Source organism: Xenopus laevis, chromosome 9_10S (genome assembly GCF_017654675.1).
Source record: "Xenopus laevis strain J_2021 chromosome 9_10S, Xenopus_laevis_v10.1, whole genome shotgun sequence".
NCBI classification, from domain to species: domain Eukaryota; kingdom Metazoa; phylum Chordata; class Amphibia; order Anura; family Pipidae; genus Xenopus; species Xenopus laevis.
Window position 1 is genome coordinate 70,835,345 of NC_054388.1, and position 25,893 is coordinate 70,861,237.

Below are 25,893 nucleotides of genomic sequence, written 5' to 3' on the forward strand. Positions count from 1 at the left end.
TGCCCCCCTTTACTTACCCCTCAGTGCAGATTATGTCCAGCGGAGTTTACGGACGCTATCTTATTCTCTTCGATTATCTTCGGAATGAGACCAGTGAAGTGGTGCATGTGCAGTTGGAGCAATTTTCTGTTACGCAACAACTGCGCATATGCCGAAACTCACAAAAATTGCCAAAGCACCGGTCTCATTCCAAAGATTACCGAATCGGCTGAAGATGGCGCCTGTGAACTCTGCTGGACAGAATTGGCACCAAGGGGTAAGTAAAGAGTTATGGGCATTTGCCTGGGAGGGGAGGCAGCTAGGCTAGGGGGAAGGGAGAGGGTGGTCTATGTAGGGTCGGGGGGTAGGTTTTTTTTTTATTAAGGGTTTGTTTCTCCTTTAAACTCAAAGATTTCTTACATGTGATATCTAAATCTTATGAAAGATTATCAGGAAAACAAATACAGCCCACAGAAGGATTATGGCATGATTAAAAAATAAGACAAATTTGTTTTCCATTTTATGTGATTTTCTTGGTAGGAAATGGCATTATGAATCTGAATATACTGAACTCAGTCATACTGATATACTTTTTAAAGGACTAGGAAACCCCCCAGATGACAACCATGCCTGGTTGTTAAAAGCCATACCCCCTTGGGAACTGCCAGGTTTTTTAATTTCTGAAAAAATGCTTATATTTATGTTAATTGCCCCATAAGCAGCTTGCAGCCGCCATATTGTTTCCTTAAACTTCATTGTTTGCATCACAATGTTGTTTCTGCTCATGCAAACCCATTCCCCAGCTGCTTATCTTGATTTGTAACCGGCTATTGTTCGCTGATGACTGGAGCACTGTCCATGTGATTGACCACGGCACCTTTCAAGACTGCCTGCACTGAAGGACATACATGAAAGAGCATAATTCAGACCAATGCATCTGCACATGCAGGTGATCTTGAACTTTGTCATTGGTGTCATTTAGGACAAGCTAAAGAAATCTGATTGTTTCTTAGCGAGCTGCTGGGGATGCATGGACATAGGAGATTTGGACGTGCCTAAACTCTATTTTTATTGTGCCCTTTCAGGTGCAAAAATCAAGGAGAGGCTCAGAATTACCTAACATGGATGTCAGAAGAAAATTCCATTAAATCTCCATTGATATTCAATGCACAAATACCTTCTGCCATATTACCGTTACCATTTGGTTCTGGTGTGCTTTTGCCATAATTGCTGTTGTTTCTTACGGATACCTTTAATTCTTTAACCATGAACGTTTTAATAAGAGCCAGAATTCCATCGTTTAGCCTAGTAAGGTAAGGAATTTATAAAGCAAATCTTTATTACAGAAAGGTGATTTAAGAAATAAAAGCTAAAATCCTTTATTTCACATATACTGTATATAAGCCTGTTACAAAACAACACACTCCGCACATACCAAATTGCATGGGGAACCACTTTAGTAGAGAAGAAAGGCAATTGATTTTGGAATTATGATATCCTGGTTAGATATCTATAGAATTAGGGCTATTGCACACAGAGCATTCTGTTACTACAAATGCCACTACACACTCTGCCAGGGATTGACCCACACAGGCATTTGTGACCTGCAATTGTTTACAGCACATTTTTGTGGATGGTCTTCCAGCAGTGAGGTTGCTGAGTTTTTAGTTTTTTATGAACCTGTTTCCTGGCAGGTTGCAATGAGACTGTCTGGCTCTGGCAGATGACCCACTTTATTTTCACTTCAGAACTATCCAATGGTTCATAAGGTGGGTCTTGGCTGGTAACCTTAGATTATAGACATTTTCAGAAAAACAATCTTTATATGAGCTGCTTGTAGAGTAATACAATCAATGTAATTATACGGGAAATCTTCATATCAGACTACTTGACCTCTTTTTACTGATCCAATAAGTGATCCTAATCCTTTAGAGTGACTGCAGAGCAGTTCTGTGGGCAGTGGGAGCCTGCAAGCTATTTCAGGCATATTTACAAAAGGTTTCAAATCAAATTGTCAGTGTAAGCTGCTACTGACCTGGTATTGGGTGCCAGTCCTCTGGGGCCATTGAACAAAGGCACAGGATAGCCATAATGCTTTCATTTAGCAACTGACCTTGGATGTGTTGCCATGGATCCTTGCTGCCTGCACAACAAACTTTTTTGTATCTGTTTTCATCTAAAAAAACTAAATTGTTTATAACACTTTATACTTACCAGTAAGCAGCTTTCTCTCTTTTTTTCCTACAGTTAAACAGATTTGATTTAAATAGTTACTTAGTATTTAAAAGCAAACATTTTCATACATATATCTGTTATGGTTAAACCAACCTATCCATGATATTATGTTAGTCATTTACAAAGCAGTACATGTTTATTAATTAAATCCAAGATCAAATATTGAAAAACACAATAGAAACCTGCTAGCTGGAACAAAGAAAATGTTTATATTTAAAATGTATGCTGAAAGTTATATAAAGAAATTGGGGTAGATCTATCAAAGATCTACACTTACTTTTGGTCTGCATGATATCTCACTTCTTCATTTTGAAGAGGTAGAAAGGTTAGTTCACAACTCTCTGGTCTGTGAGATATTAAAGACATTGACCAGGTACACATTATGGAAACAACAGAAACAGTTTACATTAATTCATTAATTAATTCAAGGGTCTTCCAATGTCTTACAGATTCATGGTTCAAAAGTGAAAGGCTAAATATAAGCATGAGACAGAACTTGGTCAATGTGAACAAAGCTGGCCTGAGAGAATACTCTCATGAGTTTTTAGAACTTGGCCATTTATTCTGATCTTCTCGGGCTTCCTCTCAACCAGAATGGGACAAATAGACTGAAGGGAAAAAATATAAAGTTTTTCAATATTTACAATGGGTTTTACTGTAATTATAGGCCAGTGGGGAATGTTTTTTGATAGATCATATTCAAGATAGAGAGGGTAATTATTCCTGTTTAAAAAGCACTGGCAAATGCCATCTCGAATATGTAGTGCGGTTTTGATCACCAGTCCTCAAAAAGTGATATTACTAAAATAAGAGAAAAAGACTATGTTATTAAAGTATATGGAAAGAATGGCCAACTTGTGATTGTTTACACTGAAAAAGAGAGGTTTAAGGTTGCTATGGTTAAATATATGTTATTCCCATATTACACAATGTTGATCCAGGGACTGCTCTATCCATTACTGAGTTTATCACCTCATGATTTTTGTTGTATAAAAGTCAGTCTTAGAATTTGCTTACTTTAAATTCAGAAATGCAAATTTCTTTGGGATGAAGGCATCCATCCTTCCTCCAAATCCAAACATGGCCGAGAAACCAAACTGAAGTAGCTTACTGTTATTGCTAAATGTACAAGTATCAACTGGCTGGATGTTTCCTGGAAAGTCAATATAAATGCACTGGTATTGGTTGAATAAAGGCAAAAAAAAAATCAAACTGGCCATTTAATATAAACTGATACCTGAGGGGATATAATGGCTCCTTACTCTACTACCAAATTTATAATTTAAAAAACTTGCCGCCTTTTCTATCCTCAACAGGATCTGAATCTCTTCCTCTTTACTTCCATAAGCATCATTTGCTGGAAACGTTCAACCCATAAGTTTTCAGCCATACTGGGTTTTAAATTCCCTTTAACAAACACATTCCCTCCTCATTTTCTATTTGCCCATCCCTCTGAAGCAAAGTATCACCTTTTATATTTATTGCACACTCATATGACTCATTCAGCCATGTTTCAGCAGTGGCAATTACATCATATTTCTAATCCAGCACCAGTATCTCTATATCCAACCTTTTATTAGTGAAGCTTCTTGTGTTTGCAAACATGCATTAAATAATGGTAGCAGCTTGTAGCATGCGAATATACAAGGTACATAATGTAGATATCAGGGTTTTAGATTAAAGCCATAAGTGGTTATTATCAAAGAAAAAAGATCCAGAACATGACACTAATACAGAATCGCTGTGTTGTAAAAGAAGCTCAATGTTAAAGGCCATTCTGTTATTAGGGTTGTAGAATGCTTACACAAAACTAAATAGATCTGTGTCACAAGTATTCCTAGTGCAAGGCCAAGAAAGACACATATAGTTTCAGAAACCACAGCACCGATACCATTCTGGATACTGTGCTGACACAGTACATGAACCTTATTTGTCTATTGTAGTGAGACTGTGAGTCTGTCCCTAAGATGGAAATAGTGATACAGTTATGCTAAAACACAAATGATGATTGGATGCCACTTGATCAGCCCCATGGAAGAAGAAATGGTTAAATTGTAACATGCTGTATTGCTAATTGTCCCCCAACGTCCTCACGAGCTTTCAGGACGTATGAGCTATTATTTAATACTCTGTATTGTAATACTCTGAATTAATGTATACCTCAAATAAAGCTGTCTGGTTTATTTCCTGAGTGAATCTGGTTCAACTTAGGCCCAGGGGAAACTTCGGAGACAGGCTCGATTTGAGTAAGTATTTATTCAGATCCAAGAAGGACTTACTCATTGTGGGCGAGAATCTTATATCCCTGGAGGACTATAGAAGAATAAATCCGATGCATAGCATCAAGGTATCATATTTAATAAACAATCAACAATAAAGGTTTAAAAGATCCAGTACTTACCCATGATCATATGCAATGCAGCAGTCACTGCATGCTTAGCCCCATGAAGTGAGTATGCCAGAACATTAGTGGAGCCTAATGAAGAAAAGGGTACATGAATATTCAGTAATTTACATCGTTAAATAGTTTTTTAGGATGAAAAAACTTCAATCCTACAAAAGTCCATCAAGTTTAACTCTAAATGATCCTAAATGATCACCAGTGCACACATATGACACACACATAAACATTTTCTAGAAAGCTGTAAATTAAGGGGCCAAGAGAGCAAACTTTAGGAACATATTCAGCAACCTGGATCATATGGGGTTGAGCTACATGATACACTTCCATGTTATTTTCTTATCCTCTAAGTCAGTTAAGACTCATAGCAGTAACACTGATTCGCTATCTGAATGGTGCCCCTCATGCCTAACTTTATATCACTGGTGGAGGGTGCATCACTAGTGCAGTTATTCTCTCTCCACTAGAAGAGTCATATTTTTGGTTTAATAACCAGAAATTTCACTCTTAAAAGTTACCAGGAGCAGCTTTTTGTTAGATGCCTCATGGCAGAAATGACCCTGATCTGGTTAATTTATCACAAATAAATCTCCAATGTTTTTTATTTCACTATTTCACGCTAACAAGAGAATAAGAATGGCACAGCATTGTTTAAAGGAATTGTTCAGTGTAAAAATAAAAATGGGGTAAATAGATGAGCTGTGCAAAATAAAAAATGTTTCTAATATAGTTAGTTAGCCAAAAATGTACTCCATAAAGGCTGGAGTGACTGGATGTCTAACATAATAGCCAGAATACTACTTCCTGCTTGGTTTCTAATGATTGGTTACCAGTCAGTAACCAATCAGAGGCTTGAGGGGGGCACATGGGTCATAACTGTTTGCTTTTGAATCTGACCTGCATTGACCTGCATTGAATCTGGCCCCCCTTCAAGTCACTGACTAACTTGGAATAAGAGAGCTGAAAAACAGGAAGTTGTATTCTGTTCTGTTATATATCCATTATATCCAGAGACTCCAGCATTTATAGATTACATTTTTGGCTAACTAACTATATTAGAAATGTTTTTTATTTTGTACAGCCTATCTATTTAGCCAGTTTTTCATTTTACACTGTACTGTTCCTTTAAACCTGTGTAAAATGAAAGATGAAAAATACAAAAAAAAGAGGCGTTACAGCCCTTTTAATGTTCACAACTTAAAAGAAGGGGTGAAACGCCAAACAATGAGAAAGCCATACTGAAGATGATCTAAACTGAAAACTGCATGGAAAAATGTCCTTGGAAGAGAAAGCAATTCAGCAGTACAATTAGCTTAATTAAGCAGATGACATGAATATTCATAAGGATGTTAATGTCTCCCACACCAAAGAGATAAATGTGATGTAATGAGTTACCATTCAAGCATGTCTAACATTCCCAAGAAAAGCCAACTAACTCTTTAGTGATTTATAGAAAATATCAAAGAAATGAACAATCCAGTGGAAATGATTTTATTATCCTCTAACTACATTTAAAGGTATAAAGTATAAATGTGAAGCTGTCCGGATTTCTCCTTTACCTTGCAATGACACATGACGAATATACAGTAAATGTAAAATACATATACAAATGTCTACATCTACAAAATGGTGTTCTCAGCAAACCAAATTCTATTTGCTAGCAACTTTGGAGGTGGGGGGACGGTAAACGGAAGTTTTTCATTATAATTACCTTCATGGTCTTTGCTGCCATTGCCAAATGTGTGTGTTGAAGTGTTAAAGGGGTGTAGACTGGCCCCTGGTCTAAGATTAATTGGTGGGCCCCTGGTCAAAGGTTTTTGGGTGGGCCCCTGGTGTCCCAGTCCGACACTGCTGGCACCAAAACCTGACTAATGTATTTTTCTCCATTTTTCTAATTTATTAACTGTAACACATTCCGTAACCTGTCGTACTATAAAATCTAAACCTGACTAATGTATTTTTCTCCATTTCTCTAATTTATTAACTGTAACATGTTCCGTAACCTGTCGTACTATTCTGCTGCTTTCCTGTAATTTATGGAGCTGCTGAAAAGCTATAAAAACTGTAAATAGTCTGAGGTGTTGCTAATTGTTATTAATATGCACAGGAAGTGATTACTGACCTGCCTTTGGATATATCAATTATTTCATTTGCGACATTAGTAAGACGTCATTTATTTGAAATGCAAATTTGATGAACAAATCACTGTTGAGAAAACATTTTAGAAGAAAGTAATGCCATTTATAGAGGCAGTGCATTTACAATTATACAGATTAGTATTTGCATGAAATACTTGGCATTTTCATTGTTTCACATACTGAAGAACAGTCTGCAACACAATAGGCAGATTTGGATATTGACATAATTTAAAGTATTAACTGCTTTTGAACAATATTTTATAAAGTAAAAGTGTCCTCACTGCTTTGGGCAGTACAATTCGGTGCTATGGTTGGGGTGCTAGAGCTTATTAGTGAATCCAAATTAACAAACATAAGCAATGCAAATTAATTTAAAAAAAATGCAGTTATTTTTCATATCCCCCTGTCAGCAATCTGTTTCTCTACATGCAGCTTTGTGCCAGAGTCAGTTATTTGGAAAGACAGTGAGCTCTAATATGTTGTCTAGGCAAAGGGAACACACGCCAGTGTATTTGACTCAACTGTCCATCAAATTCTGACTCTGACTCCTGCTAGACAGAATAAAGAGAGACAGATTGCATAGAAGAGTATCTTGAAGAGTAACCTGTTTATTTGATATATGGGACAGAATTTTTAATTGATTATATTAAAAGGATACTGTCATGGGAAAACATGTTTTTTTTCCAAAACACATCAATTAATAGTGCTGCTCCAGCAGAATTCTGCACTGAAATCCGTTTTTCAAAAGAGCAAACTGATTTTTTTTCCATTTAATTTTGATATCTGACAGGTTTGTATCTGAGAAAGCAGTTCCATAGTGCAGCACTGGCTCTTTCTGAAAGCACATGACCAGGCAAAATGACCTGAGATGGCTGCCTACATACCAATACTAACTAAATATATAACTAAATAAGAATACACTTGTTGAGTCAGGAATGACATTGTACATGGGAGACTGAATTGTTGGCAGTATAAAAAGTGTAATTTAGAAATAAAAATTACACCATGAAAATCATGACAGAAAGTTCCTTATTTCCATGAGATGAAGTTTTTACTAAGTTGCCATTTTTGTGATAGTTCCTCTTTAACCCTCCAATATTTTTTTCCCTGGGGTTCATGCCATAATTAGTTTTTTTTAATCACCTATATAATACCCACTTGTATCATAGTTGCTTAGTTAAATTGTGTTGAAAAAAGACAAAGTCCATCAAGTTCAACCCCTCCAAATGAAAACCCAGCATCCATTCACACACCCCTCCCTACTTTCACATAAATGATATACATACCAGTATCTATACTAACTATAGAGTTTAGTATCACAATAGCCTTTGATATTATGTCTGTCCAAGAAATCATCCAAGCCATTCTTAAAGGCATTAACTGAATCAGCCATCACAACATCACCCGGCAGTGCATTCCACAACCTCACTGTCCTGACTGTGAAGAACCCCCTACGTTGCTTCAAATAAAAGTTATTTTCTTCTAGTCTAAAGGGGTGGCCTCTGGTACGGTGATCCACTTTATGGGTAAAAAGGTCCCCTGCCATTTGTCTATAATGTCCTCTAATGTACATGTAAAGTGTAATCATGTCCCCTCACAAGCGCCTTTTTTCCAGAGAAAACAACCCCAACCTTGACAGTCTACCCTCATAATTTAAGTCTTCCGTCCCTCTAACAAATTTAGTTGCACGTCTCTGCACTCTCTCCAGCTCATTTATATCCCTCTTAAGGACTGGAGTCCAAAACTGCACTGCATACTCCAGATGAGGCCTTACCAGGGACCTATAAAGAGGCATAATTATGTTTTCATCCCTTGAGTTAATGCCCTTTTTTATGCAAGACAGAACTTTATTTGCTTTAGTAGCCACAGAATGACACTGACCAGAATTGGACAACGTGTTATCTACAAAAACCCTAGATCCTTCTCATTTAAGGAAACTCCCAACACACTGCCATTTAGTGTATAACTTGCATTTATATTATTTTTGCCAAAGTGCATAACCTTGCATTTATCAACATTGAACCTCATTTTCCAGTTTGCTGCCCAGTTTCCCAACTTAGACAAATCACTCTGCAAAGTGGCAGCATCCTGCATGGAACCTATAGTTCTGCACAATTTAGTATCATCTGTAGTATCACTTACATCAACTTTATGTAAAATTGCTCATTTTGCTGTTCTGATCACTTTTGCACACGGTATTGCAACACCACTGCTAAAATCATGAATGCATAACTGGAACACCCCCTGCTGTGCTGTTGAGCAAGGGCCAGACAGAATGGCAGAAGCTTACTTCATGGATGCAGGAAGCATCGCCTCTCAATTTTACAGGATAAGAACTAAGCAGATTAGTGACTTTTGCCGTTCTGTCCAGCACACACAAGGCATCCCTCATATTAGGCATTCATAATATTAGCAGAGTAAAACATAAAATATATAATTAACGACCAGGGGCTTGAAAGCTAAAAAGTGGAAAGGACCCCCCCCCCAACGATGCAGGAAATACGGAATAGGTTATGGTGGACTATTGAAATGGAGAAACTAACTGCTCTAATGAATAATAGATTACACAAATTTGGGGAATATCTGGTTATTTCGAGAAGGCTTACTGCATAGACAGGTTTAGCGTTTCAACCACCAAACTCCCTACCTGCTTCCCCCCCAGTTTTCTCCTCCCCTTCCCACATTATAGTTCTTCTCATGTATAAATATGAGTGTACGATTTTTCACTGCTTAGAAAATAAGTAACTAGCATAATCAGGATGTGAATGTATGTCAAGATGCTCTTTATTCATGCCCATACGTTTACATGTGAGAAATACATTCCATTGTATGTTTTTTTCTGTCAAGCTTTTAATAAACACAAAGTTAAAAAAAAAAAAAAAAAATATATAATAATAATAACTTATTATTAAAGTGGACCTGTCATCCAGACACAAAAATCTGTATAATAAAAGTCCTTTTCAAATTAAACATGAAATTTAATTTCTATTTTTTATTAAAGCATTCATAGCTGTTGTAAGCTCATTAAAAATCTCAGCTGTCAATCAAATATTGTGTGCCCCTCCTCTATGCCAGTGGCATAGAGGCGGGGCAGAAAATTACTTTCACTTTCCATTCAGCACTTCCTAGATGTCACTACTCTACACACATTTCCCGTTCTCTTTACCGTTTAATTGTGCAACCAGGGCATGGGGATGGACATCAGGTCCCCCATTCTGGTGCACAAACAAGATTCTGAGATGATGCAAGGCTTGTCTTAATAACAGTGTCCACAAAATGGATCCTGCCTGCTTGCTATAATTATGAATTCCCACACTGAACAAGATTCAAATAATTTATATAGTGTAATTAAAGTTCATTTTGCTTGACTAATGTGATAAATCGGACTTGGAATGGTTTTTTTTGGGTGACGGCTCCCCTTTAATGTTTACTGTATAAATGTTTTTTTTTTATTAGACGACAGAGATCCAAATTACAGAAAAATCCCTTATCCAGAAAACCCCAGGTCCTCAGCATTCTATATAACAGGTTCCATAACTGTATTTCTTCAATTAACTAAACTAAAATACAAAATGCATGTCGCAAGTTATCATATATTAAACACAAATATATAGTGAATAAAGTACGCCCTCTTGTAAAATATAAGGATATTATAAGTTACAGAGAATTTTTATGATCATATAAAAACACTAGGCCAAAGGCCGAGTGTTTTTCTACAGGTCATGGAACTCCGAGGTAACTTCTAATATCCTCATATTTTGCATCTGGGGGTACTTTACTATAATACACAAGTTTCAGTGAGTCATGTGACAGAAATGACATCAGAACTCACCGTTTATAACTGATGACATCAGAACTCACCCTTTATAAGGCTATAATTTACAAGATATTCATAGCTTTTGTGTATTACATAATTATAACAACTAGATTAGCTACTGTATATATAAATTGAGCCCTATGCACAAAGTCAGCACAATGTAGAAGAAATCATGAAAATTGTACTGTTTTTAGCTGAAAAGACAAATTTAGCATCTGCAAATGCTGCACAATCCTAATACTGTGTGATGCATCCTTTGGTAAATAAGAAAACTAATTAGCAGGAAATCACAGTAAACACGTGCATACAACTTTGATTTACTGTATCAGTGTGGTTTTTCATAGGCATTTTTATAATTACCATGTACAGTATGTATGAACTGGAAAATATAAAGGTAATTTTAGATTAAACAAATTTCTGTTTAGGGAAGTGCTTCTACAGAAACAGTATTTTAACAGAACTCAGAACATTAACTGCATACAAAATACAGACATTTTTAATTGTAATACACACCAACACTCTAGAATGCATAAAGTATCAGTAATGCTAGGGACATATACAATGTACCAGCTTCAGCTCAGTGATTTGGCCCCAGCAAATGTTAAATTCATAAATCTTCTCTCATCTTCTTGAAGAAAACACACAAAGAGGGCACATGCAAACATAAGTTGGGAAACACTTAGTTACACTGTTCATAAGCTCATTTCTACAAATCCTTCAAAATGTTGTATCAGGTTTTGGCAGCTTATATACAGTACATCATAAGTTTATATCTAATGAGATGCAGGCCCCCCCCAAAATGTAGTGCAGGGTTTTTGGCACCCCCAAGTGTAACAACACTTTCCTTCTCCTTTAAGTACATACATACATACACAGGAATCGGTACATTTTTGGCAACACCAACTCCAGAGACCCAATATTGCTTCCGACTCCAGGACTCCGACGTTGCCCCAAACATGAGATGAAAAGCAGCTTTCTGCTGTGTGCAAATTGCAGCTCCCCCACAAATACAGAGTGACTGCATTTACAGCAGTGTTGTACTGGTGATGGGGCAAGTAAGGATACTAAAGGTGGCCATACACGGGCCGATAAAAGCTGCCGACAGACCGTGTCGGCAGCTTATTGGCCCATGTATGGGGCCCCCCAACAGGCTTCATCGGATGGGACAAAAAATCCCGTCGGATCGTGGCCGCATCTATCCGTTGATGCGGTCCCGCGATCCGACCGCCCGTTAGGCATCGTTAGGATCCGATCGTTGGGGCCTAGGGCCCACGATCGGATCAGACCGATATTGCCCACCTCAAGGTGGGCATATCGGAGGGAGATCCGCTCGTTTGGCGACATTGCCAAACGAGCGGATCTCTCAGTGTATGGGCACCTTTAGTTGCCCATCATTCAGACATGCAAATTAGGGAGCATCAGATGACACAGTCTGCAACAGGGTTGTGTCCTTATCATGCTGCTCACTGCACTGATCCAAATAAAAAGTGCAGAGAGCAGTATTCTCCAGGTGCAAATGCTTGGTAAGTGGGAACTCATTAGCTCTAGCACTTGTGTCCTGGGCAATGATAAATGACCCCTACTCATACAGGTGGAAGCAGCCATTGATCTCTAGGGGCTCATGTCTAATGGCCACAGACCTGCTGACCAAAGCAGTTGCTATCTCTATTCTACATAAACTGAGAAAATCTGTCCTATTATGAGTGCCACAGCAGATATATTTATCTCATGAGTTGTTAAGCAAAATACCACTAAAACTTGGCTTAGAACCCCTTTAAAGGGGAACTATCACAAACATTAAAATGTAATATAAGCTTCCTCATACTGAAATGAGAAACATTCTAAATACAATCAATTAATTAAAAAAAATTCTGCATTGTTTCTAAAATAATCAAGTTTATATTCACTATTCCTCTCTCAGCATCTGTTTCTCTTCATTCTGTCTTCATGCAGCAGTTGGGTGTCAGATGAATGATCCATTATGTCTTATAGGAGGGTTTCCTTTCCTAGCAGATGTATGTACAAAAAAAATCTAACAAATAACTGCCTTTTGTACAAATCTTGCATGTAGAGAGACAGGATTTCTGCTGATTTTAATAGAGTGAGCTCTAAAGGAGCCCCCCTATAAGATATATTGGATCATTCATCTAACACCCAACTCCTGCATGAAGACAGAAAGAAGAGAAACAGGTGCTGAGAGAGGAATAGCGAAAATAAACTTGACGGTACAGCATTTTCAATTGATTATATTTAGAAAGTTTCTTATTTCAGTATGCTGAAGCACATATGAAATTTTCATTTTCGCGATAGTTCCCCTTTAAGGAACAATAAGGGCTCTTACACACGGCCGTTCCGACCTGCGCTCCCCTGCGTTCCGTTTGTTGGCATTCAGCCGCAGGGGAGCGCAGGAATAGACGCAAGTAATGATTTGAAATGGGGCTGTACTCACTCAGGCGCGTGTAGGCGCCGAACGCAGGAAAAATGCAGCATGTTGCGTCTGAACCTGCGTTCGGCGCCTACACGCGCCTGAGTGAGTACAGCCCCATTTCAAATCATTACTTGCGTCTATTCCTGCGCTCCCCTGCGGCTGAACGCCAACAAACGGAACGCAGGGGAGCGCAGGTCGGAACGGCCGTGTGTAAGAGCCCTAAGTAAGATATATTTCTCTTTGAAAAGCAGCAGAAGGCCACAGCAGATGTGAATAATCAGTTACCACAAAATGAATTGCCATTACCAGGATCAGAAAATGTTCTGTTCTACAGTGATAATGCATTAAATATAAACAGTTCATTTGTTTCATACCCATCATATTCCTGGAGTTCACGTTCTCTGCGTAAGGCAAGAGCATGGTCAGCATATGTTGTTTCTGCAATGTAAGAAAAAGCAAAAATACTGACATATCTTCTAACACATCCCTTGCAATTGTTTAGCATACACACAGTGAGCATATGGAATGCGCCATAAAATAATCCTTTGTGCTGGAGCATAAGCATTTTAATCAGAAGAGAATGAATGTTAAAAACAAAGTGTTACTTTCATTGCATTTTTTATCTTGATGAAACAGAACTGAAATTAACCTTCTACTGTGTAACACAATCTTTCCTCCTAAAAATATGATCTATAAACACCCATATCACTAGAAATACACTGTTTAATGGCTGTAAATAAAAGCCTATCAAATACAATTTGAGAAATGACTATAAAGTGGCATGCATGAAAGTGGTATCCCGTATATCCAAGTGAAGTGCTATGGCTGCACATAAGAGCATCAGACATAACCAGTGTTTGCACTTGTGTTAACGAAACTCTGTTTAAATTACTCTGTTTCAGAATTCAATCCAACAAGCCTGTTGAGATGTTTGTCTTAATAAAGCCCAAAACTGTTAATGATCAATCAGAATGGATTAATCCATAATGCTCACTGTCTTGCAATTACAGGTATGGGACCTATTATCCAGAATGCTCGGGAGTTTTCTGGATAAGGGATGTTTCGGTAATATGGCTCACCGTACCTGAAAACATTTAAATATTAAATAAAGCAATAGAATGATTTTGCCCCCGATAAGGATTAGTTATATCTCACTTTGGTTCAGGCACAATGCACTGAGAATAAGGATATCATTTTTAAAAATGTTAAAAAACTATTTCATTAAAGCGGATTCTGTGAGAGATAGCCTTCACGAAATTCCGATCTTTCTGGATTAATGGATCCCATATCTGTACAATGCAATGTAGATGATAACAACAAGGGATGCTGTACTAGGATTTTGATTTGGGTATACTGAGGGGCTGATTCACTAAGGGTCGAATATCGAGGGTTAATTAACCCTCGATATTCGACTGGGAATTGAAATCCTTCGACTTCGAATATCAAAGTCGAAGTTTTAGCGCAGATAGTACGATCGAACGATCGAAGGATTATTCCTTCGATCGAACGATAGAATCCTTCGAATCGAAGGATTTAAATCCAACGATCTAAGGAATATCCTTCTATCAAAAAAAGTTAGGCAAGCCTATGGGGGCCTTCCCCATAGGCTAACATTGACTTCAGTAGCTTTTAGATGGCGAACTAGGGGGTCGAAGTTTTTTTTAAAAAGACAGTACTTCGACTATCGAATGGTCGAATAGTCGAACGATTTTTACTTCGAATCCTTCGATAGTCGTAGTCGAAGGTCGAAGTAGCCCATTCTAAATTCGAAGTTTTTTTACTTCGAATCCTTCACTCGAAATTAGTGAATCGGCCACTAAGCAAAATGGAATACTAAATGTCCCCTTATTATTATTATTATTATTATTATTATTATTATTATTATTATTAAAGTGTCTCATGTAATTTTTGCTTTTTCACTGGATATTATTCTTTATACAGTTAAATTTAAGATTAAGATTTATGCTGTAGCTATTGCTAAACCGTATAAAAATTATTTTGCATTTTGGCAATACTGTATGTAGTACAGAGCAAAGGCTATCAGCAGAGAAAATTCTGCTAAAATCCTTGGAAAATGACACTGCTGCAAAAACAGTACATTTGGGAGGTTTGTTGCTACAAACCTAATAGGCAGAAGGTGCTAGAGAATATGGAAATCCTTGTGCCAGCAAAACAAATAGACGAATAGACCGTGGCTTTGATTATATGCAACATTCACACCTTTTAACATTAAAAGTGATAATCTACATTAATAAATATAGGCATGAGATGCCTTATCTGGAAACCCGTTATCCAGAAAGCTCTGAATTACAAGAAGGACATTTCCCTTAGTGTCTACTCTATAATAAGCAAATAATTACATTTCAATAAAACAATTTCCTTTCTTTCTGTAATAATAAAACAGTAAGTTGTCCTTAATCATTACAAAGCTAAACAAATCCATATTAAGCAATCGTATTGGGTTTATTTAATGTTTAGATGAATTTTAGCAGACAGGTTAAGGTATCCAGGAAAACCTCATGTCCCAAGCATTCCCTGTAGTAGATTCTATACATGTACTCTTAAAATATAAAAACAAATAAACTAATTAGAAGTGAATATCTGCATGATTACGATTATAGCTTGGAACAGTCAACAAATTTGTTTTAGCAGCTTTGAGTATAAAAAGCAGCACAAATGAATTTTCTGTTTATTCAACAACTTCACCAGCAGGTGTCAGGGTCAGCAAATTAACCAGTTTGAGATATGAGCGCATTTGGCATTAACGTCTGGAAGTCACAGAAAGCATCACTCTCTATGTTGGTGCCGTTTTACTGATCCATGTTCTTTGTTGTCGTGTAGTAACACATGAAGGCTCATTTACTCACTGCAAATGCAGTGAGAAAAGTGCAATTCTGAGCACCATCTTTCCCAGTATTGCAGTGTTCCAGGGTCTGGCGTAATTGCAACCAATTTGCCACAGTTATCACAATGGTGCATATGCTTCATCGCAAATCAGATTAAGAAGCACCTAATATTTTCAAAGTCTGTCTGCCATCATTTCTGGTGTGCAGTGTGCGCCGTATTCTTTTGGCACAACTGCGCTGCAGTTAGGGTTGCCACCTTTTAGTCCGGCAGCGACCGGGCAGCAGAGCCGGGCCAACCCGGGCAGGCACCTTGGCAACCTGGAGGGCCACGGTGCCGGCTCTGTGCGCACTCGACTGCATGCGCGAAATTTCGCTCCAGCACACATGCGCAAAATGTGTGCGTGCATGCGCAGAAAAGCATTTATGCGCAAGACACCAGCGGCAGTCGGGGAGAGACGGGACCGGACATGGGGTAGGCGACAGAGCAGGTACGTGCCTGGCGCCCCCTCAGCTTTGCACCCTAGGCACTTGCCAACTCTGCCTACCCCTAGTTCCGGCCCTGCCGGGCAGAGGGCAGGGTGTGGACACAGAGGGGGCAGACTGTGATGTCGGGGGTGGGGCTATGATGCTACAATCTGCGTTTGGCCAATCGTCATGTCAATCATAGGGAATCTGGCCTGGTTTTCCTAATTGAGAAAACCGAGCAGGCAGTTTTGACCGGGCAGCCCTTCAAATTACCGGGTTGTTTGGGTCAAAACCAGACAGGTGGCAACCCTAGCCGCTTTATTTGATGCTACTGAGGGAACCCTGGAGCTAGCACCTTGCAAGAAGATGGAGGTAGCTCCAGGGTTCTCCAGTGTCAATGGGTGCAGCAGTGTCTGATTCTGAATGGAAGGCAGAAAGGACTAATCAGTACCAAGCCCAGCTATAAGGAAGTGGAAGGAACCCTTTGAAGCAAACACCTTTAAATGGTTTTTCACCCACTGTGCTTGTGGTCATAAATGAGCCCTAAAGTTTATTGGACTGGTTGGGATATGTATGGGCAGATTTATAAAGGTTGAATTTGAATATCGAATTTGAGTTTTCAAATTTTTTATGGCAAAAACTGTCAGATTCGACTAGGGAATTGTTAAAATTCAATTCGAGTTTTTTTAAAAATTAGAATTCGATATTCAAGATTTATCACTACGCCTTTAAGAACTTGAATTTGACTATTAGAACCTAATACTTGCCGAATTGATGTTTTAGTCAATGGGAGACGTCCTAGGATCAATTTGGTTGCTTGCAGCCTTCCTGACATTTACGTTTTTTCGGAGAAAAACTCAAATTCAATTTTTAAAACACAAATCAAATTCGATTCGAATTTTCAGGTCGATCTTATTCACCAGAGTTTAGAAAATTTCATTTTTTTTAAATAAATTTCGAATGGTCGAATTTCGAAGTCATGGGAGTTTTAAAACACTCCCATGAATTTCAAATTTGACCCTTGATAAATCTGCCCCGTAATGCTGACATTAATTAGATATATTTTTAATTAAATCTATTGGCTGCGGAAAACAGGTTTAAGTTTAACACATGCATGCAGTGACCATGATGTGACTGTATTGCCACCCAAAGACCAAAAAGATTAATAGTAATTTGGGCACAAACTGGACTAATCTGGTTAATAAACTATTGGGATAAACTATCATACCTCAAAGGCAGCAGGTAGCACTTCAGGTTGGCTGTATCCATGCCAACAGAGATCCTCTGATCTGATCTTCAGATCCACACACAGGGGAACAGCACTTTCATGATCTGAAAAATATATATATATATATAAATGACAGAAATGTTTTAGTAGGCAAAAAAGTCACCCATAAACTAAAAAAAAGTCGTCAAAGTATTTAATGTGTTTCACAAATTTTTGTGCAACAGATTCACTCATTACTAATTCTCATTGCTGTCTTATATGTAACACAAGCAAACAGCAAGTTATACCAACAATTGAAGTAATTTTCATTGCCCTGCCTCCTCCAGGACTTTTAATTGGATTACTTACGCTACAGTATCAGGTGTCAGAACAAAACACAAATCCCCAATAAAATGCAGCAACCAATTACATTAAAAACAGATGACCAGTAAATGCTACCTGCTCATTGGTTGCTATGAGTTACTGCACCTGGGCAAACGTAGTGCCTTTTATTAAATAACCCCTTAGAATATAAACAGTCAAATCACTGCTTTTAAAAGAAATTATATTTACACACAACTTTTGTTTTCGTATGTTTTATTGTCTATTGGAATGTTGCTTATAATTATATTTTCTTTCATTATGTAAAAAATCTGATTTTGGGTAGAATCCCCTTGAATGCAAAGAGGCACTGAAAAAAAACACCTAACAAACTAAACAGATTCAGTATGTAACCTGATTTACTGTACTTTACACAGACACAAAGCTGCCGGGGATTAGCTGAAAGTTCAAGTTCTCTTTGTTGCCTAGTGATACATTTTCTCTCTATTCAGTTAATTTATTTACTGAAACAACTTACCTGTAACATCTGTCTGGATGTCAGCAAGCTTGAAGAGTGGTGCAACGTGCTCATATTAGAGTTTGGAAGCTTCTCCTTTATGGCTGTGTGAGTTAATTATTATCTTCAGAGACTTTGGTCTCTTTGGAAATCCTAAAAAGTAAATAGAAAAGAGCATTAGCCTGCTTTACTGAAAGATACTAATGTACCACCTTTAGCAGAGCACTTCTAGCACTTCTAAATAAAACTGCTGATTTAACAGGGGATATTTATTAAACAATTAACACAACAGTATGGTTTTTCCATGTTGTGTGAATACTAATAATACTAATATACTTGTATTAATACTTATAATAATATGCCATTAGATCTGTTACAAGATTATTGGAGTGCTGCTTATATGACCAAAATACAAATAACAGAAGTCCAAAATACTGCCGCACACTGCAAATTGTATAATTTTCAAAAGTTTATTTTATTGGCTCAAAACATGTGAGCAGACAATATGTGGCAATGTTTTGGGCCTCACAGGACCCTTTCTCAAGCCTGTGAAATTGCATACTGTTCTGTGTTAAATAGAGTAAATTGTGGGTGGGAAAACAGTGGGGGTGCGGGGCGGGAACAACAGTGTCCATTAGTGATCATTGATCGTGTTGCAAGTGTCCTGAATGTGTTCCAATCCTTTCCATTTTGGAGGGCTGAGCCAATGTATCCAAATCACAAGTCCCATCCAGATTCCTAATAGTGTCCATATTTGTAAATGTGTCCAAATTGGATGCAAAGTTTCTTTTCAATAAGTGTCCTTGTGTGAACAAATTGTAACAAACTTTAAGTGAGTCAAAAGCGAGTGTTCCAAAAGAAACTAAGTACACCATTAAAATCTGAGAATCTTAAAACGTTACCTTATATGCACATTGTGTTCTGTGTTTCGTTCTGTGACTGCTCAATCTATTCAGAAGGTAATGTTCCGATACATAATCAATATTCAATAACCTTGAGAAAAAGATATTCCAATTAGTAGTAAATAATACAAATTGCCTATACCATTTCAGTAACAGTAAGTTCAATATCACATTGTCTGTTCTCCTACTGGTATACAAACATAGCCAGAGTGTAATCTTTATTTAAATCCCTAGGCCAAACCATATCCAACCTATGAATCCATTACATTTCAAGTTTATATAGTAATGTCAGCCTATTTCCCCCTCAACTAGGTATTTCGGCAGAGTCAATTATCTGAAATCTCAGTTGACTCACTGTGTGGCCTGCCTGTTTAAAGGAACAGTTCAGTGTGAAAATAAAAACTGTGTATAGAGATAGGCTGTGCAAAATAAAAAATGTTTCTAATATAGTTAGTTAGCCAAAAATGTAATGTATAAAGTGACTGGACGTCCAATATAATAGCCAGAACACTACTTCCTGCTTTTCAGCTCTCTAACTCTGTGTCAGTCAACGACTTGAAGGGGGGCCACATGGTAAATTTCTGTTCAGTGAGTTTGTAATTGATCCTCAGCATTCAGCTCAGATTCAAAAGCAACATATATGACCCATGTGGGCCTCAAGTCTCTGATTGGTTTCTGCCTGGTAACCAGTCAGTGTAAACCAAGAGAGCTGAAAAGCAGGTAAGGTAAGCAAGTAGAGTTCTGGCTGTTATGTTACACATCCAGTCACTCCAGCCTTTATACATTACATTTTTGGCTAACTAACTATATTAGAAACATTTTTTTATTTAGCACAGCCTATCTATTAAGCCGGTTTTTATTTTTATACCAAACAATTCCTTTAAAGTGTGCGGGAACAGGTAATGTAGTTAACCCACTTCGTATAGTGGATTTATGTTTAGACATTCTGTCTTTAATCTTTTGGGTTGTTTCTCCCAAAATACCAATAACATGATAAGGGCACCATCAGGACCACAGGTACACACAGCTACCAAAGAATAATGTTTAAAAGGGTTGTTCCTCTTTATATTAACTTTATGATGTAGAGACAATTTGCAACTGGTTTCTATTTTTTATTATTTGTGTTTTTTTAATTGTTTAGCTTTTTGTTCACCAACTCTCCAGTTGGGAATTTCAGCCTCTTTCTGGTTGCTATGGTGCTATTTAAAGGAAGTGATTTCAATGAGAGACTGGAATATGAATATGAGAGAACCTGGATAGATAATAATAAATACCATGAAGTAACAACATTAGGACTGTAGCCTCACAGAGTAAAAGCAATGTTAGCAATTTTGGCTGCTGGGGTCACGGACCAGCATTTGAAAGCTGGAAAGAATCAGAAGAGGAAAGCAAATTATTCTAAAAAACTATAGAAGTATAAAAAGTAAAGAATGAAGACCAATTGAAAAGCTGCCTCTAGGTGAACTAACTTAGCACTTTTTTCATTTTGCAAGACCTGTGAGTGAAGCTTTATATGATGTTTTTTTTATTATGGCATCCAGGCAATGAGCTTATACAAATTTAGTGCAAACGACATGCTGGTAGATATCAGTGGAATAACTTCGAGTAAACCTAAATAGATCTAGTTAGACAAAGGGGGAACTTCAAGGCCAGGCTTGATTTTAATTATTTATTCAAATCCAAGAGTGACTCACGGTGAGTGAGAATCTTCTATTCCTGGATAATTATAGGAGAATATACACAACTTCAAGGACTTATAATGATATAAAGGGAAAGATGTATATACAGGTATTGTATTTCTAGATCTATATGCTGAATACATGTTCCATCTATCTGTCTGGAATCCAGAACCAAAAGTGAAAAAGTCACTTGCCAACTTAACCACCTTTGATAAGGTAAATTTATAAACATATCAGTTTAAACTTCCATTCATTTTATGTGCCTGGAAGATAGATATGTTTAACGTCTTAGCTATTTCTAGGAAAAGGGTGGGTTAAAAAGGCTACGTTAAAGTGTATTTAAGTATAATGGAAGTGCTACTGATTTGGCCAATTAATCAATGCACATTCCCTGGTCCCCTGTCTCATAAGTATAAATGCAAGTGCATGTGTTTACATGTGGCTTATCAACTTTATGATCAACACTTTGTAACTAAAAACCCTTGTTTTTGTAAACAAAAGCACTTGCATTTATACTGAATTACTTATGAGACAGAGGACCAGAGAATGTGCATTGATTAATTGGCCAAATTAGTAGCACTTCCATTATACTTAAATATACTTTAACTTAGCCTTTTGAGTGCTCCCACAACCCCCCTTTTTGTATATTTCTAGGAAACATCTCTTGGAAAAGTTCTCATAAAATTCCTATGCTATTCTGTGGTAGTTCAGTACCTTGGAGAGCAGAGTTGGCTGCAGAAGTTTTTATGCCTTTATAGTTTCAGCAGCTCTTTGCACCTTATTACAAGGATTGAATCCTTTTTTTTCGTCATCATATTGTGAAAGTGTTATGCGTGATCTGCACAAATATTCACTCCTGTCACATTGAGTTTTACAGCAAACATCACATATGAACTCTCGTTTGAGTATATCTGCTTGAAAACTTTGTGTATGGTTCAGAAATATTAGAAATATAGTTTAGCAGCCATTACATTTTGAGCTTGAATAGGGACGTATACTCATTTGATTACTGCTATTTTTATGATAAAAAGGTTTAACTAAAGTAGTGCTTCATGCAAAATTATGAATATTGGCACAAAAGGTCATGTTTACCCGATAATACAGTGGTTTTAGATGGCATGTTCATTGTGGACATGGTGGAGAATATGCCATTTGCATTCAATTCAATTGAAGAACGTAGGAGAACTTACTCGTACAACATAGAAAAGGGAAACCTGGAATAACTGTCTACACAGGTTATGTATAAAGTACAGGGAAACCTTGCACCATACTCCACTGTTTTCTGCCCCATTCTGCAAAGGCACAACCAACATATTGGTGTTTGGCACAAGTATGGACAGGCAAAGAACTATCATAGAATTAGTCATGTACTTTTACTCTGATCCTGTTTCTTGGGTACTCAAATGTTGGCAAGGTTAAGAAGTAGGATGAAATAAAAGTAGCAAGTACAGATGTGATCGCTTCTGACGAAGTGGCGAGAAGCTACGAAACGGGTAGAGCGTATGATCCATAAGGTTGGGATATTTGTATTTTGACAAGAATTTTTAAAGATGGACTATTAAAGGTCATATTTTATTAATCATTTATCTCCTTTGTTTGCTCCATGTGTGATTGAATATTACGAGTACCGATATGGGACCTATTATCCAGAATGCTTTGAATTTTGGATTATTTGATAATAATGGAGTCTATGGTAGATGGCCTTTCTTTATTTCGGAGCTTTCTGGATAACAGATTTCTGGATAACTAATCCCATACCTGTACTATAAATCTGCAGGAAATGAAACACAAATCTCTCCACCAACACACATACAAACATGCACACAATGGATGCAGTTAAAAACGTCATGAAAAAATTATCCTTTTCTCTGGAACAGACATCTATCAAACATAATATGATTTCAAATTAGAATAAAACATATTAAAAAGCAAAAAGGAACAACAACATGAAAATAAAACAGCCAGTGAAAGCATGTTATTCCAATGCACATGATCAGTTTACCTATAACTACTGTTTGTTTTAAAATAGGCCTTTCTTCATAGTAAGATAATAACATTATAAATGATGACCATTCAGCTAGATATTTTAATTGGTTATGGGAACCAGGTAACAGCATTAAAACAGAAGAGGAAGAAAGAAAACAAGGGAAACGATTTGAATACAAGAGCTGAAACTGACACCCAAATAGGCCTGAGGCTAGTGAATTTCTGGCCTGCTAATGAGCCTATGAGTCTATACACTTAGCAACTTAGCAAGGGTGAACATTACAGCAGCACCCCTAGCATAATGTGATAGTAACTAAGAGGAAGGTCTGGGTCAGAGTTCAAGCAAAAAAACAGTGGGATGAAGAGAAGAAACCTGCCCTCGGGGACTGGATGGGAACCGCCTCTCAGTAGGGATCTGATGAGAGAGCTTCTGCACAGTTGGCGAGGAGATTTGATACTACAATTTTGTGGATTTGTAGACCCGTTATCACTTAGGCCACAGCAGGAGCAGGTGCGCAAGAAATTCACTACTACTACCCAGCCCCATAAACCAAAGGAGATAAAATGGCAACATAATTAATTTTAACAACCCACTGTCATTTGCCCTTTTAATTTTAATATATTTCCCTTTGCAAAAATGGCTTCAATCATATTAGCATTAAAACAAAACAGTTGTTGTACTGTAACCCTGTAACTACCGGTTATTATTTCTATGATCTGTTTTTAGAATATGCTCCATTGCAGAAACAGAGCTTTTTTCTTTATACACATTCTTTATCTAGTAATAAGAACATGATTGCAGTTCTCTCATCTGGTTTAATCCTCCTCCTTCATTAATACAACAGTGACATGTGATGCAGTGATTGTTAAAAGAAACTGGGCGTTCAAATGTCTCAGGTTATTAAATAATCGAAACTTTGTGGATATTTTGTTTCATTAAAATGTATTGCTATGCTGGAGCTATTTACAGACATTATACATCATTCACCATCAGTTTCTGCCCCAGTGGAGCTTGCAGTCTAAAGTCCCTATCCTATTCACAAACAGAAGGGTCAGTTTGATCAGGAACCAATGAACCAGCCTGTATGTTTTTGAAATGTGGGAGGAAGTTTACAAAAATCAAGGGAGATTATACAAACTCCTTACAGTCAGTGCCCTGGCTGGACTCAAACCTAGAATGCTAGTGATGCCAGGAAGCAATGCTATGCATTAAGGGGCAGATTTATCAAGGGTCAAATTGAAAATTCGAATTAGAATTTTCAAGTTTTTTTTATGGCCAAAACTGTAAAGTTTTTTAAAAATTCAAATTTTATTTGAGATTTATCATACTCTGGCCCTTTAAGAACTCAAATCTGACTATTCACCACCTAAAACCTGCCGAATTGCTGTTTTAGTCAATGAGAGATGTCCTGGGATCAGTTTGGAGTTGTTTGCTGCCTTCCTGACATTTGAGGTTTTTTTTCAGAGACAAAATTTGATTCAAATTCGATTCGAGTTTACAGTCAATTCTAATCACCTGAGATTAGAAAAATCAATTATTATAATAAATTTCGATTGGTCGAATTTCAAATTCATGGGGGTTTATGGGAGTTTTAAAAAAAACTCCTATGAATTTAAAAATCGACCCTTGATAAATCTGCCCCTAAGTGTTCAAGAACCAGCTCTAAGGAGGTTCAAACCAACCAAACACAATCAGAATTAAAAGATATGCATTTACGTGCATTAGTCTAAGCACTTACCTGACTCAATGACTAGTTGAGCTCAGTTCAGTAGGGTTCCAATGTGTTTGCATGTATCATAGCAACATGGGCGAATTATATGAATGACTGGTTTACTTAATAGCTTCTCCAGAGATGATATGTAAAGGAATTAGTTACATTATTGACATGAGCTGTCTATGTAATCAACAAGGCTGCTCTTCTCTGATGCCACCTGGACCCTCACTAAAGTCTCTCTCTCTCTGTGTCCTGAATTCCCCCAGGAAGAAGATGATATCTGTATTTTGTTTTCCTAACTGCTGCCCATTTTGCTCAGCTCTGATTCTTCATTGCAGAGGTTTGCCAAATATAGACTGCTAGTTAACCTCAATCAATTGCAGAAAATTAACAGGAATACCAGTAATTAAAAGCTCACTGGATAACAGCACTGTATCTTGATTAAGTTTAAGTACAGCATTAAGAAAGATTTATTTGGGATCTGAAAAAAATAAAATACCCCTTTTCCCCACTTGCATATTTTATTAATCTAGTGTAAATCAAAAAGAGTCAAGTTAATATTAGCAAGGCTCTATTTGACAACAGCTTCTACTGTTTACACCAACAAAAATATGGAAAGGCTTTAACAGTTGCTATATGGTACAAGTGATGTACAGCCCCAGGGTAGCAACATTATGATGTTTTTGGCTGATGTCCCTTAATGGCACATGTGCTCAAAACAAAGTTTAAGTATTGTGACAGGGTTGTTGCTGAACTTTAAAAATGTGCATTGTAAGGGCATTGTATGTGCTGCAGAGGGAGCTCTAAAGAAAAAAGGCTCATCTTTCTCTCTAAGTGGCAGCAGATGTTAGAGCTGCTATTGCCTGTAGAACGGGCATGCTCACACACCTATGGATTCTCTTATGTGTCTGGAGAGCCCATAGGTGTCTGGCTGTTACCATGGTGTGAGAGGCCACTGGGACTTGAAAGAGAGAGACAAGGGACCACAGAAGGGCCTGTGAAAGAGGTAACCAGCATGGAAGCAGGTGCTGTGATAGTGTATGTGTGCTGGTGTATGAGAGAGGGTGTCTCTCTGGAGGACAGCAGGAAATAGGAGGCTGAATGCATTCAAGGTATTGCACGTTAGTTTGTTTAAGTGGAGAAACCCATGTAGGCCCAGAGGTGTGAGGGTCAGAGACTTTCATAAGTACATTTTCTGTCTGTCTTGAACTGCTGTTGATAAAGTGCAGAGAGAAATCTGCTTGCCACTGAAATTAG

General features: G+C 37.5%; 1 pseudogene; it reads right to left on the reverse strand.

Annotated features, from left to right (window-relative positions):
- LOC108702273 overlaps positions 1–25,893 on the reverse strand; it is a 32,280-nt pseudogene that overhangs the window by 834 nt on the left and 5,553 nt on the right.